The sequence below is a fragment of the Haemorhous mexicanus genome, chromosome 5 (assembly GCF_027477595.1).
Source record: "Haemorhous mexicanus isolate bHaeMex1 chromosome 5, bHaeMex1.pri, whole genome shotgun sequence".
Taxonomy (NCBI): domain Eukaryota; kingdom Metazoa; phylum Chordata; class Aves; order Passeriformes; family Fringillidae; genus Haemorhous; species Haemorhous mexicanus.
In genome coordinates this window covers 32294310-32314622 of record NC_082345.1, presented here as the reverse complement: position 1 = coordinate 32314622, position 20313 = coordinate 32294310, and the positions used below count along the sequence as shown (strand labels likewise).

Genomic DNA, 20313 nt, shown 5'->3' with positions numbered 1-20313 from the left:
TTTGAAAAGAAGAACTAATGGCCTGCACCCGAGATTGTCAAGCAGAGAACCACAGTTTAATCTAAGCTCTATTGCAACATTTTTCCCATTTCACTTTCTCTGACCAGTAAAACCTTAGCATACCTGGATCTACAGACAGTCAAAATCACCTGAAAATTCAGGCTGAGTACCCAAATACACTGTACAAATTGATCCTTTCTAAAGCAAGGTAGGGATTGGTATTATTGAGTCACTTGGCTACATAAAATTCTCAAGCAAGTCTCATTGCTACAAAAGTTTTAGAAAAAGGTTAGTGAAATATTTGAAGAGTAAACTAAAAAAAAAAAAAAAAAGAAAAAAAAGGAGTCTTATACTGAGACTGAGTCCTCCAGATCCCTGACCGCCCAGCTCAGAGGGCACAGCAACAGCTGAGGTGCAGCTGTCACTCAACAAAGTGATCAAAACGCACATTGATAGCGGACCCTATGTGACCCTTACACTTGATCCTTTCAGGGTTTCATAGATTTTAATGCTCATGGATGCGGGATTTCTGAGAAGCTGAGAATATTATCGGATATTCATTCCAACTGGGAGATCTATATATCTATGTCTAATCTGTATCTATATCTAAATATAGATATAAATATAGCTATTGATATGGCTATTTCACTTCGTGGTCTGCTTTATCTTTCAGGTGGAAGTGCTGATCCTCCCCTTTCCTGTCCTTAACCTACCCCTGCTTTAGCTCCTTTTAAGCAATAAAGCCAGTCCAATAAGCTTCCTTGCTGCTTAGTGCCTCTGTGAACATTTTAGTTAGACTTGCAAATATTGCTAAACGTGATGCTCGACTCTCACAAGACTTTTCCTCACTAAATTACTGATATTCACCCAGCTGACATGCTCTTCAGCAGATTCCAACACAGCCATAGTAGCCAACGATCCTGAGGAAACAGTAGCAAACCATTTCTCTAGGCAGTGTAAAATTCACAGTCACAGCCACCCAAACAAAAAAAACCAGCATCACCACAAGGATATAGCTAACAAGCAGCCTGACATCCGCCTAATAACTGCAAGGAATGGTATCCAGAAAAAGCATGATTTGGGTCAGACACCTATATGCCTAAGGGATTAGGGAGCAAGAAAGCATTTTATACTATTTAGCCCACACTAAAAAAGGGCATTCCTAAGAGCACACTTGCTATTTTCTACTCTTTGATCCTACGAACAGTATCCAGTGGGATGATGGTGTTAAAAAAGTGAGGCTGTTGTTCTCCTCTACTATCTCAGCTCACAATACTCTGGCACTGGCAAGCACTGTGTGCAGAAGGAGGAGCAGAGGCTGGATACGAAAAAAACTTTCAGAGTTTACAGTTTTCCCCTTCCTGTGATTTAAAAAGAAACTCAGGAAAGTGCACCTTTATTTGTTGCTGCCAATTAACAAACCCTACTTTTTCATCATACAGTAGAATAGCTCTGTGGTAACTCCAGAGAAAATTCACAGCTGTTCTTTGTAAAAATACATTTGGGGTTTTTTGGTCTATGTAGTCACTGAAATTAACCAGGTATGTTCTGGACCTTTTCATCTATTTGCCACTGAATAAGCAGCAATCACACATGGAGAGATCATTAAAAATTTTGCACAGGATTCAGTTTTGTTTTGTCAGAGATTTGCAAAACTCTTGTCAAAATTATGTTACTCCTGGTTTGACTGGACATAGTGATGTTTCACAAGGGCAAAGTTTAGATAGACAAAGAGATAAAAATATAAGGTCACTTAAGTGAGGCAATCTGACCCGGAATGTACATTTTGAATGTACAAATCTGTAGACTTTTTACATGGCTTTCCCCTCAGCCCTACACAGCTCTTCAAACAGAGTATCAGCTGGTGACTGCAGCACAGACCAGAGTCAGCTTTTATTTTTGGCTTGGATACAGATTTGTTGTGTGACCTTGATCAAGCAGTTTAACCTCTGCATTTCCTTATTAGTAAACAGGAATAATCACCATCCCTGACCTCATAGGCTTAATTCATGAATACTTGTAAAGAGCCCTGAGATCCTTGCCTGTATGTTGCTATAGGAACAAGAAGCAAACCTACAATACAACCATGTATGATGATTTCATGATCCCAGTCACAGCAGTACTCAAGCACTTCAGTCTTTCATTTTAATTCGCAGTAATACCATTATTGGGAGTGAAATAGCAGCAGTATTCCATTTCATCCAGTTTTGGAGCTGGGGAAATGAAGTACAGATCTCAAAATTGTGTTTTGGTTTAACTTTCAAATTCAGTCATACACATGAGGTAGATATAGGGAAGACTGAGGAAAGGAGACTCAGACCTACATGTCCCTTAATGGGTCCAAGTGTACACATGTACAGATCATATAGGCAGGACGGCCATGCTGCGCTTAGCTGGACATCAAAATTTATCTGCCCCTCTTGCAAGATAGCTGCTAAGCACTTCTTAATAGACTTAAGACATACATTGCAAAAGCAATGGTAGCAGTTTTAGACAGCCTAAGAGACCCACACACACTTATCAAAAGGTAACAACATGGCTTCATAGAAACTGGTGAGTGATCAGTCAGAAGTCCAGTTCACTGAGGCATAGCATGAGCACAAACAGGGGAGACTTCTCACTATGCGTCAGTCAGCGGCACAATTCACACTGACAGCAGGCAGTGAAGGTTCAGTGATTAAATGACCAACTCAGAATCAAAGAAGGAAAACTGCAGTAGGTCTGTTATATATCACACATATCTTCTGCCCAACCAGTCTATTCCATGAGTGCCACTAGGAGCTGTGAATCAATACAGGCATTTTTATGCTACATTTTCTTTTATATGCTGACATTTGTGATAAGATTTATGCAATAAAGTTTGTTTACTGACAGGCTTCCTTAGTTGCTTCTTCCCCAGTCACCAACATTGCAGGCAGACAGTTTAATCACAACATGCAGATTGGGAAGTGCTGAAATATCTCTGCTCTAAGCCTGCTTTACAATCTACTAACAGGACACATGGCTAAATCATCATATGATTTAATCTATCGACATAAAAGCCAGTATGGAATTTATATGGTGAAAGAATGCTTAAGTATAAAAGAATGTATACAGCAAATAATTTCAACTGATGCAGATTCAGCCACTCACTCACTGTCAAGATGCATGAGACTGCATCTGCTACAACAGGAGTCAACTTTGAAGAGATAGACAATGTCATTAGGATGTACCACAGTCAGCAAGTGTTCCCTATTGCTGAAAAACAGTTTCTGAATCAAGATCATCATAAAGTACAAAATTCTAAAGTTAAGCCACTGTAGGACATGGGATAAAAGAGAGGAAGAAGTAATTTATCTTAAAAATATATGTTATTATATGTTTATAATGTTTTCTTACAATGCTTGTAGAAAAGTTTTGAACTATCTTCCATTTCATTTTTTTTAAAAAGAAGCTGTGGATTAAACCTCCTTCATAAAGCCTTCATAAATATTTTTTCTACAGTGCTCTAACACAAGCATTTGACCTAATACTCCTTTTTTGTTAGATTAGACAAACAAAACCTTGGCAGCAGTTTCTGGAGACCAGTAAAAACAGCTGGGTTCCCTGTGAACCCAAAGTTACACTTTAGAAAAAAGAGTCTATTGAAGACAGTTTTCTTTAAGGTCCTTAGCAAACCGCTCATCCTGAATATCCCACTGGTGACATACAGCCCGTGCACATTAGATGCACCTTATAAAAAGGTATTTTTGGAAGTCCAACTAAATTGGACAAACCAGCTCTTAGTATTATTTTGATTGTCTGCCAACACTAAGGTTTGCACAAAATTATGATCTTCAGTACCTTTGCTAAGGAAGAGTGCAAACAACACATTTGCAGCCAAACCCTGTTTATTATCATGAGAATTTAGTAGGTTTAGCTGGCAAACTGCTGCAAACTTGGCTAACACAGCTGGGGTGCAGTATGAAATCTCTGTGCTGTAGAGTAGCATTGTATGAATCAGCAAACACAGAGAAATAATCACATTGGTATGACATGTATAGGAGTCACTGTTGGTCATTTTATATCAGGCACTGTATCTTTGCTGTCTTTTGTGGATTGAGTTAGAGTAATCCACAAGCCCAGATTAAAACAGATAACAAAACACTGTTCCTCTAGTTAAGTAGTCTTGACTACTTTCCTCTCATCAAGGGAAAAGCAGGGCAGAATCAGAGATCAGATCTTCTTCATTTGATCCTACAAAAGAAAGGAGACAAAAGGAGAAGTGAAAAGAGGCTATAAGCTCTCCTGTTGGGATTTTGCCAGGTGTTTCTCCCATGAACAATTAATGGAAAGACCAATGCCCTGAAATTTCATAGCCTGGCTTCCGCTTTTTCCACTCCTGCTTATAAAACCTTTCTATTACCACCACAGGTTGTCTGTGACTGACCCAGTACTTTTAGCATGGGAGGGGACTTCCTTTTTTCCATCTTTCTTTTCCAGGCTGTTTCTGACAAACTCTGAGTACTTGGTCTCTTTGACACTGATAATTATCCCATGAGTCCTGGTTACAATATGTCAGCTGGAGGCTAGAATAAAAGTAATAACCAACTGTAGAAAAGCCCTTTAAAAATATTATATGCTACTGCTCTCAGATTATCTCAGCTTTTACATGTTCCAGAAGGTAGAAGTCTTCCTCTCTGCCATGCCCTACTGCCCTTTTTTCACTCTTTAGGCTTTCTAAAGCCTAGACTCATGATCACATTTTTAAAGATTTCATGCAAGTTGCTTGTGAAAGCTGCCATATTATCACCTACTTCCTTGGCAAAGCTGCAAAAGCCAGCAAAGCTGTTATTATTATCACTCCTCACATAGTTAAGATGCAATAGCAGAGGAAATAGCAAAGCAAGAGAATGTTTTAAAGAAAAATATTGTCCATTAAAATTTGACTTACACTAAACCAGGCTTTACATTATTACAGAAAGAACTGCTGATAACTGGAGTGCCTCCATGCTCACCAGCAAAGTTACATGTCCATTGAGTGGGTGAGGAAGGAACAGGAAAGGATGATGAAGATAGGGCAGTGCAGAGCAGCCCTCAGGGAGATAGAGTGTTTGCACACACTGGGGACTAGAGCGCTATTCAGCTTCTCTTTCTCCTTTGGAAATCCAAACAGAACATGAGCTATTCCTGCTTCCTGCTCTAGAACTTCTGCTCCTTAGCTGAATGGCACAGCTCTTGCTTTTCGCACTGGCAAGAGGTCAGTCATCACATAAGCACTGCCAAGTGTTATAATTACTGTGTCCACGTGGTCACTGTGTCTTATTGCCCAGTTATTTCATAACTGAGTGCTAAGTACTGCACCAGCTCCAAGCACACAGCTCTCACTGACTTCTAGGGCTCCCTTTACACATAGGTCTGTTGGAATAAACATTTTTCATGACTTTATTTACTTGACCTGTCAATATTTTGGAGAACATAATGGTGCTTTGGAATGATTACGTATTTGCCTTGTCTACGCATTGAAGCTGTACTTACACGTGCACCTCTTGCAGAATTCATTCATGAGGAAAACCATACAAGTTTACAAGTTAATAATCTCCCTGAATGTCAAAATCCAGGGCAGATCAGGATGTGCATTGTGTTGGCAGTGCTGCAAACTGGGCTGTTTTAGTATTAACAGTAAATTTCCTAGCCTCAGTAAAACTTTTAATAGCTTTTGCAGCAGGTTAACAACTAGCCACAGATATTTGCCGTAAGTAATGCAAAGCAGAGGAAAAAAGGTGCAACTCTAAGAAAACAGTAGCTTGAGTTTTCAATTCAATAGAAAGACTCCAGTGCTTTCTTTTAGATATACACTTCTGAGTAAAACAGATATCCCACCTCTGTTAGAAAGAACAGCGATTTCCAGAACCTACTGATCAGCACATTATAGATCCCAAATATTTCAAACCAACACCAAGTAAGATTTTGTTATGGCTCCTAGCTGTAGAATGTGACTGAGTAGTTCACATTACATGGGTTCCAGCTTAGGGTACATAATCAATGAAGCAATATTTACATGCAGATAGCAATGCGGCAAAGTATCTTCAGCTGCTTCACCTGACCATCTGGTACATAAATAAAACCAGCCTTGAACCAGACTGTCTGCTGGGATGACTGACATGCAGACACACATTCTGTCATTCTGGTTTTGGGGATAGCAACTTCTGGAAAGGGGAACACGAACACCTGAGTAAAAAACTCTTTCTCAGAACGTGGACTATTTTCTTCATCCATTCTAGGAAGATAAAAAGTAGTGAGATCCTTATGGTGACTCTTGAGATAGCCACCCCACAGCAGTCACTGGTGATAGCCAAGAGGAAGGAAACATACTTCTGGGCTTATGTTTCATCAGACACTAGTATTCTGTGATCATTCCCCTTCCCTCATTTTCTTCTGGTTATAAATTATGAGATATAAAACATGTGTAAGCTATGTAACATTCTGCCTCTCTTGTCCGTCCCTGTAACTGCCCCTTCTGCCATCTCCAAATTTTCTTCTTGTGATTGTTTACAGAGTGCAAGCAGAAAGTAGGTCAGACAAATGGAGACTGTCAGATGACTAGTTTCAATTTATGGACATGTTGTTGTCTCTGTAGAACCATAGCATTGTTGTTACAAATCCCTAAAAGTTTGTTTTAGCCTGAAAGGCTATTAGACTTACTTCACCAGCAAAGGAGAAGGCTTTCTGCAGGAATTTCATCTGATTAAGTCAACAGAACTCTGCCTGCAGAGTGCAGCTTCCAAACATTTGGCTTCATTTTTATGTAATTTATTCTTTACCTTTTCCTTTTCAAAATGGAAACACTATGAAAAGCCTAAACAATTTAACAACTGGGGTTTATTTTCCTTTTTTCCCCTCATTTTGCCCAGACACTCCAACACCAAAATCTCAATTAGTCATGATAGCTTAGAATCATAACCAGCCTTGGAAACACGTGTTTCGTGTATTGATATGCTTCATACAGCCACGTGATAGTGTCCCACCGTGCACACCACAATGGCTGCTGCTAATGGCAGGGAAGGGGAGTACAATTTACAGCTCTTTTAACTCCTCCAGCAATGACACCACCAGTCAGTTACTGTGGCAAATAAAATATTCTGACAGAAGTATGATTGAAGTTGACAACAGTCCCACAAATGTCAGCAGAGTTTCCAATAGTGTTGACAGTTTTGGTGAATTCATGGCAAAGCAAGCAGTAACTGCTCCATTAATTCTATGGTCTGGTAAGGACAGAATGACAGTTTTAATGTTTTGTTTAACATTTTATTGTCAAGTCACCTGTCAGAACAACCAACTTGCCTCTAGACTCCTGTAACCTGTGTGAAACGTGGTACAGTAAATAACCATAAGCTAGTACTTTCTTAGACTGTTTTAAAACATATTACAGCAGCAACCTCAAGCAGTGCTTCAACTCTAGTCTCACAAAACCCTAACCAGATTTATTGGCTTAAACAAAACAGTAACCACTTCCTCTTGTTCTCAAAAAAACCTGACAACACAGCAGAGCAGAAGTGCAGAGAAAAGAAAGTTCAGAGAGGCCAATAAACATACCAGTGGTAAAATCTTAATGCTACTAAAATCCATGGTAGTTTTGCTATGAACTCAGAAAGACCAAAACTTAACTTCATATGTTTGCCTTTGTGTTGCTCAGTGAAACACATAGAAGATGTGGTCACAGTTTCTCCCATCCATATGGAAGTCCTTCAGTGGTGGGGCTATATGGGATTATACCATTAGATTGGGACCAGAAGTGAGTAGAAGTCAAAGTATACATTTTTCTAATAATCTGGCCCATTCCCTTTGGAAAGGTCCCTCAGGAAATGTTTTAACTGACAGAATACAGAGCAGCCTTTAAACTGGAAGAAAGTCAGAGGGAATGGAAAACTGGACCCCTCCCCCTCTATATTGCCCACATTATGCCTACTGTAAAGGCTTACATTTCCCAACATTTGTTTTCTGTAGATATATTCCTATGTTTGAATGCATTGAAAAATCTTGCCCTAAGAAATAACGTCTCTCCCCTTTTTCAAGAGGATACTGCAATGTTGACAGTGGCTACTAATTAGAATTCCTTACTGTAAAAATGTACAACTTTAACTACCATAGGTAGGATCCCTCTGTCCTTATGAATCTGTCTCACCAGGTAGAAGTTGTGTGTCCATCCTCACCAGCTGCATAGGGACTTAGTAACAGGGGGAGAAGTTCTGTGATTTAAATGGGGTAATTCCTCCCACCATAAAATACACTTCTAAAAGAAATGAGATCTCTTGAGGGAAACTCAGCCTTTCTTTTAAAAAATATTTTTAAAGCAAATGTGCTGTGATTATTCTTATTAACTCTTGGATTCAAGTAATTCATGGATCCAAATCAGAACATGAAAATTAGTGCATTATTACCAAATCTGAAAAAAAAAAAGTTCTAAAACTGTTAAGCTGCTATTACTTTCCTTTGCAACAGAAACTTAAAAGAGTTTCAGCTCATAAACTCATGGTACTTGATAGCTTTTGCATCTTATGCTTTACCATGACACTGGATATTTCTAGCTTATTGTATCTATGTGATCAGCACGAATGAGCTGAAAGTCTCATCAAGAGACTTTCCAAATTCATAAGGCCTTCCTCATCAGCTAGTTAGATTATTAGTCATGTGCCTTCTGAAGCTATTAAACTTTCAGTTATTAGATTTTCAATACTGTTCATTTAGTGCTTCCTTCCTGAACACAAGTATTTTTACTATTCCAAGGCAACAAATCCAGATCTCTTTAGAAAGTACATTGCTAATTGCAAGAAATTCAATGAGTGCCACAGACTTAGACTTAATAGCTTACTTATTTTGCAGCAGTCACCAGTTTCATACACATAACCTCAAAACTTCATTCCAACCTGTTGTTTCTAATCACTATTTTTTTTTCCAACAGGTTGTTTCTCATCACTAATTTTAGTGACACGACTTTGCAGATAGATTCAAAACTTATTTCAATCTTCATCTAGTTTTATGCCATTGGAACCTGGACATCCCTCCATAAAATTTTGGAGACAAAAAAATCGCAAAACATGCCAGCTATATTAGGTATCTCAAGGTTATAGTAAAAGGCAGTGACCACAAGGGAAGCCCATACTGCTTGGTGCTATCCAGACTAACAGGGCATGCTTACATCTCCAGAAAGGCATGACTGTATTGTACCAAAGTATACTTTACATAGGTAGACTGCAGGCAGTTCAGCTGTGAAGCTACAAAATCTGGCACAGACTGCAAAGCCTGCCTGAAAAGCAAATTCAGAAAGCAGCACAAAATTCAGCACAGATGAACTGAATCTATACTGATAAGGGTATTTGACTGATGTTAATTGATTTAAAGCTAATTTAAGTATTTCTATGTAAGATGGAGTCATAATGTGACTGTTATATAAATATCTCGGTAGTAAGATACGGTACTTTCTTGTGGCTGTCAGAATTAAAGAAGGGTAATGTCATGAGAAAACAGGGACACAGTGTAGACAGGTGGCTTCTTTAATTTCCTTCTGAAAATGGTATCCATCTACGGACACAAAGCGCCTGGCATGAACTACAGGGAATGGCTACAGAAACACATAATTTCCAAATTTAGTCTCTACATATTTCAGAAGAAACATCTGTGGTTTAAGACAGCCCAACATACCTTGCTTTCCTTTATCAGCACAGTGTCAGCTTCCTGTCAGCCTCACTTCCCAAATTCACCCTCCTATTTCCTCAGTCTGAAAAACAAAAACAACAGCAACTCAAAAGTTAGCAAAAGCAAGGGTGGCAATAGTGCTAATGATGGATATTTATTGTATTTTCAACTCACTTTAAGGGCTATGAAAGCCACATAGAAGAGTTATTTCTCTAAAAGATCAACTTACTAATATTTTCTGTCCACTGCCAGTTGCAGCTCTCCTAACATACCTGCACTGTTGACTGCATGAGTCACTTGGAACATGACATCAGACCTTCAGCATCAGGCAGTGATGGCATTAAACAGCCACTGACCAATAGGTTGAAATATACACAGGAGGTCTGCTACACTGATGCTGTTATACAGGCCTCTGAATTTCTTCTTTCCAAACAATCTTCTGAAACATTTAACACCAGTATACAGTGGTCAGTTTTTTGGCTCAAGCTGGGAACTGAAAAAGAAAACAAAGATGACAAAATCGTAAATACACAATAAATTTTAAAATGTAACTTCAGAGGCTCCTTTGCTTCTTGCTTTTTTGTCAAGTCTTTTAGCTGACTTAAAAAGTGATAACCACTTTTTAAGTAATGCCTCAAACTTGAAAAACAAACCAATGAAAAGTAAAACTGAAATCAATTTTAAAGAACAGACTGAAAGAAACTTTTTCAATAGCAAGCTCACAAGCAGCTTGGAAGGAAAAGCAAATAAAAGAGGATGGAAAAATGTCCAAAATTCATGTAATACAATGTTTTGATTTAACAGTAGGTTGGCTCCTTGTGCTGGTTACTTGGTTCTCAAAGGTAGGACAAACTCTTGGACAAGTCCTATACAGTGAAAACATGGTAATTAATGTCTAAGCATCCAGTTCTAATGTTTAAGTCTAGAAACTAGATGCTAACTGTCCATACATGGGAACTCAAATCTAGGAGTTCATACTCAGATGCTCACAGTAAAGTTCTTCATGGTCTGTCATGCAATCTGCTGTAGACTCCTCTGTACCACCACAGTAACTCAGTAAGGGGTCAGGGAAGAAACTGCCTTATTTGGCCATTAAGTTTTCAAACTGGCTCCTACTGCCACAGCCCTAAATCCCACTGACTTTGCTTGGAACTGGATTCAAAGACCCTAACAATCAGCTACAATAAGGCTCAATCACAAATTAGGCGGAAGTGTTTAATTCTCTCGCTGAACTGCTGAAGTTAGCTAACACCAGATGATCAAGTCACATAATTTTAAAATAAATATAGGGTGCTTTGAAGTTATTTAATCATTTGAAGACCTCATTGGTAGTAGAAAGGAACAGAAGCAGGACAGAAGGTAATGATACTCTAAGAATAACATTCGAAAACAATTAATTTACCCAAAAATCCCCAAACTGCTCTCAATCTATGCTCCAGCCTATAATTGTGCTTAAGATTATCATAACCCTGGTGTAGGACCTTGCCCTTGCTGAAGTCTATAAGGTTCACATGGACCCACTTCTCAGGTCTGTCCAGATCCCTCTGGATGGCATCCCTTCCCTCAAGCATTTCAGCTGCACCACAAAGTTCAGTGTCACCAGCAAGCTTGCACTTGATCCCACTGTCCATGTGTCTGAGAAAGGTGTTAAACAGCACCAGTCCCAATAATGATCCCTGAGGAACACCACTGGTCTCAACTTGGACATTGAGCAGTTGACCATAACTCTTTGAATGCAATCACTGAAAGGAAATAAAGAAAAACACAAAAGATGTGCTCAAGAATTGAAATTCAGTGCTTCAGAAACTAACCAGCGCACAGTGCGGCTGTTCAAATCCTGGAAACAGAGATGATCAGCCAGTTGCATCCTCTCCAAAAATATCCACTGTGTATCTAACAGCGTGAAGAGTACTTTCCTAATAAGCTAAAAAAACTTAATGCAGGAAGAAAGGTTGAAACACTGAAAACTTTAGGCATGGATGAGTTTGATACTTTATTCCAGAACAATCATTGGACAACAAAGAACTCTAAACCAGGAAAAGTAACAGCCAGCAGAAGACTCTGTGCATTCCCCTGCTCTGCTTCCAATTCCCCTGAGAACATGGGAAAAAAACTGAGGAAGTTAAAAACTGAGACCTTAGGTTGCATGCCCCCAAGCAACCTAAGGTCTCTTTTGGCCTGCTGTTATTACAATAAAAGCAAACCTATTACAACCAACTTTAGTCATTATATAGGATGGATTTTTAGAGCTGAAAGAGTCATCTCTGGCTCCCTTTAAAATTAATTAAGAAAACAGGTATTTAACAAGTCATTTATCTATTTTACTTTAGGCAGTGGCATTTGGATGAGAAAAACTGAGCTGCAAAATGAAAACAACAAGCCCTATAAATTTCCCTATTTCCCTCTACACTCAATAAATGAAGTCCAGACAAGGAATTGCCTGTGTTTAGTAAAATGAATCCCACCCAGTAAGCCTGTAGCATACAGAAACTTCTCCCAGCGGCCTTTTGTTAGAGCTGTTACAGTTTCCATTATTTCCAGACTATCAGGCAACATCAGTGCCTTCATGATGATCTCTAGATATGCAATGGAATCACAGATATTCAAAGCTCTTCCAGGCTCTAAGCCATCAGATCCTACCCCACGGACTGTATGGATCTGAGGGGTACACCTTACCATTTAAATACTCTTAATAATAAATAGGAAAGAAATAGATCAGAGAAACTCTTTTTTCCTGCATTGGCTACATAAACTCCCTCCCTCCCTCCCATTGCAGAGACTTAGGACAAAACCTGAAAGACTGAAAACTGCAAGAAGATACGCTAAAAATTAAAAAAAAAATTATATTAAGCGTTCTTAATCAGAAAAGCACAATACTAGCAACCCAGAATCCACAACACAGCATGAAAAATAATCTTTGGTTGAAGACCTACATCAACTTCCTAACTCCATTTTTATAGCAGTATTAAACACTAATGGAGGAGATTTGCTATTTGCTATAAACTTACTCAGAAGCAGCTATAAATGCCAAAGTGAGCATTACTCATATTGTAAGCTAAGCTTGATAACAGTCTAATATCTGAAAATCCAGGTTTATTTATTATTTTATTTTTTAAAATCTGCACATGTGATAAAAAAAAATCACTCTTTGGATAGGGCGTGCCATCACAATGCTCTTTTATGCTCCCTCAAACAACTGGTACCCAGAGCAGTGGAACTGGCATATCTCTGACTCCAACACTTACTACAAACACCTTATTTTTCCACCTGAATAGGTCCCCAAAGGACATAATAGTTCCAGAAATTACGTAGTATACAAGTGGTGTTCACCATCAGAACCATTTCACCTGTAGAAAACTAGACCTCTTATTAGACTTTGTTATAGAACAAAGCCTTGTCCATCCTACAACAGACAAAACCACTGTTACCAATTATCAGTACAGCTTCACTATTTTATAGAAGGCTTTTGAGTACCATGTTCACTTTGCAGCTCCTCACCACAAGAAAGACATTGATGTGTTGGAGTGAATTCAGGGGAAGGTTATCAAGCTGACTGGGAGATGAAGCACATGATGTACATAAATGGAAGAATTGTGTTTGGTGAGTCTTTACAAGAGAGGAGTTAGGGGAGACCTAATTGGAGAGAGACCCAAGCTACCTGATCCTTTTGAACCTGCTCTATGCAAGCAGTTGCACTAGGTGACCTTTCAGAGGCCCCTTCCAACCTATGTAACTATATGATTCCGTGGAATGAATGAGAAAGTGAGGAGAAGACTAAATACAGCCGTGAGGAAGCAGTTTCTATGGCTTTAATGCACACTTCCATCAGTTCCTAAAGGGTGCTCAGTCAGTATGCAATACTCAGAAGCAGTCTCACCTAGCTGCCTGCCAAATAATGACATGTTAATATAGTTGGGTCTACACAGAGACACTCAGACTGCCCACAAATCTCATCCCCTTCACAGCAAGCAATGATACAGCTGTCCTAAGGACAAGGAACTGTCTTATCTGCACAGACAACTGAAGTAGCCAGGCACAAAGCCTATCCACAAAGCAGTGAGGCTGCTCTGAATGACTTTTAAAATTTCACCACTAACTAATGGTTTTCCTGCAAGAGAATCAGCTGTTTTCATGTGCCCTCAAATTCACGAATAACAACGCCCTAACAAGTGCAGAATGAATAGTTAACACATTTGGCTTCAAGATGAATGCTGCACAGCACTACAGACACAGTTACCAAGATCTTCTTACATGCTGTGTATATTTTGCCAATACAATCTGAAGCCCTGAAGAAATATATTGCCAACAGAAGCAACCAAATGTAAATGCATTCTGCCAAAAGAACTTGCTAGCTGCACTATGCCAACAGACTGTTTGCCAGCTAGATCTCCTCATGCAGAAAAGGCCATGGATTGCCACTGTCTTTCAGACTCTCTGTCAGATTCCAGTACTAAATGGATGGATTAACATTTTGCAACCAACAAGGTGACACTAGTTATCTTCATGACTGTTTTTAGTCACTAGTAAATACTAGTCAACACTAGTCAACATGTCAATTTACGCCATCATCTGTCCTGAACCTTGCAAACACAAGGCTGCAAATATCTGCAACTGCCTAAGCAGATACACCATAGATGTGGAATCACTTAAGAACTCTGTGAGGTTTCATATGCTGACACATATAGTACAGGCTTACTACTCCACCTTGTAAACTCAGACACAGCAGACAAGACCCTGAAGCACCTTTGCATGCTGTGCACTAGTACAAATCAAAAGGACAGATGTCTCATACTAACAAAATGGTAAGTTGTTGTTTATGGTTCACATTAGGATTGGAATTTTGTGGTCCCAACAATAAAAGAGATAACAAGGTGATGATGCAGGGTATTTGAAAGTTCTCTAAAAGAGAGGTTTTTATTCCTGTTCACTAATCCAATGAATAAGGAACTTTGTGGGGACATACTTAACCTGATTCGATCCCATTTCTTATGCCTATACTAGAATGCAAGCAAAAACATTAAAAAATTATGTCCGCCAGAGATATTGTGACAATGCCATAGAAAAGCTGATCTTGCAAATCCTATGAGCAAAATTAACCAGATGGTCTCTGTCATGAACACTATACAGCATTTTAGCATTATTAGCACTAATACAGATCAATAAGAACTACTGGTATCCTGTAAAATTGATACCAGGCAGACATACTCAATAGAACAATTATTCCATCCAAATGAGTGACAATTAATGACTCCCACTGCAATGAACTTCACTAAAATTTCTCTGGTCAGGATTCTAAACCCAGGAAGGCTCTTCACCTTCCCAAATTTGCTCTGATTTAGATCCCAACAGTAACTAAATCAAGCTGATCAAAACCATTAGGGGGATAAAAGATATGTGAAAACAACTGCTAACTTAGAAAAACTGCAGTCTGACACCTCTAAGGCAGCAAGATGTCTCAGGAACCCATATTCATAATGTGGCTAAAGAAATTCTGCTCATTTTAGGAGAAAATCTAACAGATGATATTTCCACGATGCATAGAATGAGGCTAAAAAATTAGATGGATTTCTTAGGGCAGAAATCTTGTCAAAAACTAAGCTGAAATTCATGATTGCCTTCAAGACAGTCAGTGTTTGGTGAGGAAACATGAAGTGCACATCATCAAAGTGCCCAGAGAGACCATTTACACACATTAAATTTCTGAAGGCAACAATATACTCTCTCTAGTCATAACTCCTGGAAAAAATCTATTCTCTATTTCAAAGGGATAATTCAAACTTCATTAGGAACTGTACCAAAAACCAACTGCCTGCTGGAGGTCTTGGTTCTTTGAAAGGATTCAGCAGAAGAAAACAGACTTTTAGATTCTTTCCAAGTTTCAAGCTGTAACAAACTAGGATTTTGAAATAAATTTTATATTCCTATGATACAATATCGGTTTGTTCATACTATTAGGCAAACACTCGCAAAGGTCCAAAGCAATTAGCAAATACGTTTATGCAAATATTATACTGAAAATGGGAATTGAATCATGCTTATTACATAAAGCCTTTTAGAAACCCTCTTTAATCACCTAATTTTACAAGAATTTTGCTTTTGACTCCATATAGCAGTGGCCAGTCCTGACATGAGTTGAGACATCCATCTATTAAAGATCTGTTAGAGAAGCACACACAGTAACACTTGCATCATCACTGAAATAATTTTCCTTTAAAAAGCAGTTACCACATAGTCATGTGGAGCAGATAAAAATACCTCCAAAGTAATTACAATGTAGACTAGCTCTGACTCTTCCAATCTTTGTACTTTGGTGTAGTTCTTGTTGAAAAAATGTCACTATTCAGGATCTGTGTTGTTTAGATCACTAGAGATGGATATTCATCCCACCTACTCATTCTTCCCACTTTAACACTGTTGTGAGGAAGTATTTCTGACATCCACCTACGCCAGAAAGAATCTGGTCTACAGCTTTTTAAACCCCAGTACTCTGAAAGACATATTCAGATAACTGTTACAGACAGATCATTTTGTAATACCTGCTCTTTATAGTTCTGCCTATGGCCCCCCAACAGGTCAGTTCTGAAAATCACCACTCTAGCCACTATTTCTAGAGCAGTTACTCAGCTTTCAGAATAAGTGCTAAGATCATGAATCAGTCAGGTTTAGCTAGAGGCTAGCTGAGTAACACATGAATTCAGCTACAAATTCAGCTATTTTCATTTATAGAACTTTAAAACAGGTGTATAGTAACCTATGACTTTTATTTTGGCTACAGGAAGCAGTTTTCCCATTACAGCCTTAATAAAGTCCAAATAGGAAATATAGGCTGGGTGGGAGAAGCATGTTTTGGAGAATTCTTGGGATTAATGTTACTTTAAAGCTCCACTTCCTGTGAAATACTAGATCCCAAATCAAGTAGGTGCAGGTTAAAATGAGATTAAATGGCATTCCTTCAGCACCTAATGTAACATTCTTTTATCACGTTTTCTGGCCTGAGGGTTAGAGCATTGTCATGGCTTGGGAAAATCTTGGTGGATGTTTCCTTGTTGAAGGGTACATTCAGAATCTCTTAAGTCCCTGAGCATTGTCTTCAGTAGACAGCTCTTGTTCTGTGGATGTTAATAATCACAACTAAGCTTATCTTTTGGGTAATTCCCTCTTTTAATGCTTTTATTCTTTACTAGAGGCACTTCTAGGATAGCATTGACATTATCACTTCTCACTTAGGCTTCTGGTGACTGAGCCAGGCTAAGGGTTAACACTGGCTCAATTAACGTTTGGTGTGCTATTGTGCAGACTTGAAGCTTGCTTAGTCTCCACAGACTTACCTCCTATTTTAAGTTTTTCAGGGAATAGAATGCCATAATACAAATCTCAACTGCTATCAACTAAAGGCCTGTTTAGGCTTCAAGACATCAAACTCAGGATGACATAACCTGAGCATCTGAACAGCCTGAACTGGATTTGTGACAATTGCTTTTTTTTTCAGAAGGAGTGTCTGAGCCTGCCTTTTCTTAAAGCATGAAGTATTTCAGCTGGAAGAACCTGTTTCTACTAAAGCATAGTTTCTATATCTGAGAACTACTATAAACTTTTTCTAGTGTTAGAATAACTAGCTATGTAAAGCTCACTGAAATTGCATATGTTAAATAAAAAAATCTATAAAGACATTTGAGAAGCTGATCTTCTCAAAATATAAGTAAGCTTGAAATATTATTCATATCATACAGAAAGCCTTTTTAAAATTACATTCTGAATACTGCTGTGCTGCTTCAGTTTGCTAGGGAAAGGTGATCAGTATTGTTAACACCTGTTCATGCCTTGTAGCATGGCATTTGACACTGGCAGCACTCAGCTCTCTAAAAAGCCAAGGTATGAATAAAACACTTTTTGAATAAAACACTTCAGTAAAACTTAGAGTTTGGATCATCTACAAACTGTGATCCATATAAATTTTCACAGTAAAGGATGAAATATTCTTATTGTACTATAATTACATTCTCTTTAATTAAGGTGTGACTTTGCTTGGTGTTGTCTTAGATTACTATCACTTGCTTTTTCATACAGGCATGTATAAACCCTAAAACTTTGAAATCTGATTTTACTGTCATTAGTAGATTAATGTACAGGAGGACAGGACACTCAGAACCTAAGGCTCTTTTAGAACTGCCTGCAGAATCAAATATAACTCTGAAATATCAGTCCAGTTTCTTTGACCCCACTATGACCATTCCCTCTTATCATGTGGTTCCTCTTCCTGTAAATTAAATATCCAGGAATCCCGTTTCCAAAAGTCAGCTTTATCCACTGGGCACGCCGAGCATTTTTTTGTGGTGGCAGCATTGACAGCATACAAAAAATATCTGAGAAAAGGGCACTGATTTTTTATTTTTCACTACACTCAACTGTTGGAAACAGCCTAATACCAACCAGTAACAGTGGTGTACACTAAAAGTAATTTCTTGTAACTATAAAACATAATTATATTCATTAATTCTATTCTCTACCTTTCTATATCAAAAACTTAAAAGGCAACAGCTGTTGGCATACAAGCTGTTGTACAAAGTATACTAGATCATTTGTAGAATCAGTTCTTGCTCAGAAAACCATAAGCATCTTTACTTCCATCCTTAACAAAGTTTTATTCTGGTTGCCACATCTCTCCTACCCTCAATAATTTCTATACGTTATTCTACTTTGTCTCAGTGCTATTAACAGCCATTTTCTGACATCTTCTTGAAACTCCTTGCAATTTTAACTTTAGAGGCTCTTGACACTGTCTCTGTTTAACATCCTCACAGACAAGCTAAGAAGGTATGGGTTATATCAGTAGACAGTGAAGTGGATTGAAAACAAGAATGGCCAAGCTGGGAGGGTGGCATGAAGTCCAGCTGGACGCAAGACACTGGTGGTGCAACCCAGGGATCAGTACTGGGACCAGTACTTTCTAATACTCTCATTAATGACACGTGAAGGGACAAGAGTGCATCCCCTGCAAGTTCACAATAACACAAAACTGGACAGAGTGGCTAATACACCAAATGGGCACACTGCTTTCCAGAGAAACCTTGACAGGAAGGAGAAATGAGAAAACCCTCATCAGGTTCAACAAAGGGAAGGGCAAATTCCGGTACCTGGGCTTTAATAATCCAGGCTCCAGTACAGGCTAGAGGCTGACTGACTGGAAAGCAGCTCTGCAGAGGAGGACCTCAGGTGTTCAGCACAGAGAAGAAGAGGCTCAGATGGATCCTGTCCATGCATATAAATACTGCATAAGAATAAACAAAAAAGACTCTGGTAGTGCCCAGCATCAGGGTAAGAGGCAATGGCTGCACATTAAAACACAAAATTCATGTGGACACAAACCCATTATTTTTACTCTGAGTGAGTGTGAGTGTTATACCATGGACCTTGTTGCCAAGAGATGGTCTGACGACTGAATCCTTTGACATATTCAAAACCAGCTGGATGCAGCCCTAAGCAACCTGCCCTAGCTGACCCTGCTCGAGCAAGGATTGAACTAGAAGATCCCCAGAGGTTCCTTCCAACCTCAACTATTCTGTGAATTCTAAAACAGAGATATTGCTAACATTTTTGCTACCATGTTTTCTTATAAAAGCCACATGGAAACAGGACTGAAAAGGAACAACTAAACCTCCAGGTTGTTATCATCTCCATGTCAAAATGTTGTTTTCTTAAACCCACCAGTCCTAAGGGAAGACTTCCACTCTCACGCCCCGTAATTGAAGGTTGGGCGACTATAAAAACCTTACCGTAAATTACTTTAGCCACATGTTCTTATCCCCACATTGTTTTTCAGTCTAACTATATTTTCTCCTCCCACAGGTTTATAGAGGTGAAGGCTTATTTAGCTTTTATGGACTCTTATAAGATGCTGTCCCTTCCTGATCAGCCTCAGAGCCTTTCCTGGCACATGCTCCTGCGTTAATTCATCTTTTACGAACAGAGAACAGTAGAACAGTAGACATTATTGCTCAAAAGTTATACTAACACCTTCCTCTCTGTTCTGTCGTAAACAATTTCCTCACTCTTTATGCATAACTGCACATAACATACCCTTCATTAATCTCACCAAACTAAATTGGAGAAATTAATAAAATAGAAGACTCAGGTGCTTACTTGCAGTGTGCTTACAGTCCATTCTAGTGGGCCTAACAGATGGGAGGCTCCTTTCTGCCTCCTCATCACAATCATAGGGCTCGTTGCAGCCATTTCATTAAGATCTTCCTTCCAGGCATTAATAAATTTCAGTCTGTTTACTACAGTTGTATTTCCACCCACCCACATTGTCTGAGGCAGCAGACTGCTTTTCTCAAAAAATCTTCAGTAGCCCCTGTAGACGACCTGAGAAGCAAAATGATCTCAGCCCTGAGAGGATTTAACTCAGGTTAGGCCAGCACAGACCAAACCACCAGAGAGTAGATATGTTCGGCTTCTTTTAAACGAAGGCAAAACCTGCATTCTAAATCATGTCTATGAAAAAATATTTCAGTCTTGTTCTCCGTGTCTCAAAAAAATAATTAAAAAAAAAAAAAAGTAAGGTATGGGTTAAACTTTACAGGAGTAGCAGAATTACAAGCTCATCCGTCACTTATGAAAATGGGACTTCAGGGGTTTGAAATTTACATTCAAGTAAGT

At 38.8% G+C, this 20313-nt stretch overlaps 1 long non-coding RNA gene across 2 annotated transcripts in view; it reads right to left on the bottom strand.

The window, feature by feature from the left end:
• Positions 1 to 20313, bottom strand: part of LOC132327527 (uncharacterized) — a 118446-nt gene that overhangs the window by 78764 nt on the left and 19369 nt on the right. The window contains exons 2-4 of one of the 2 annotated variants that reach the window (XR_009486542.1): positions 18789 to 18922; positions 9927 to 10147; positions 9661 to 9736 (exon numbers count right to left, since the gene is read on the bottom strand). This is a non-coding gene — a long non-coding RNA (uncharacterized LOC132327527). The remainder of the gene's footprint in view (positions 1 to 9660; positions 9737 to 9926; positions 10148 to 18788; positions 18923 to 20313) is intronic. The other variant, XR_009486541.1, reaches the window with a different exon arrangement.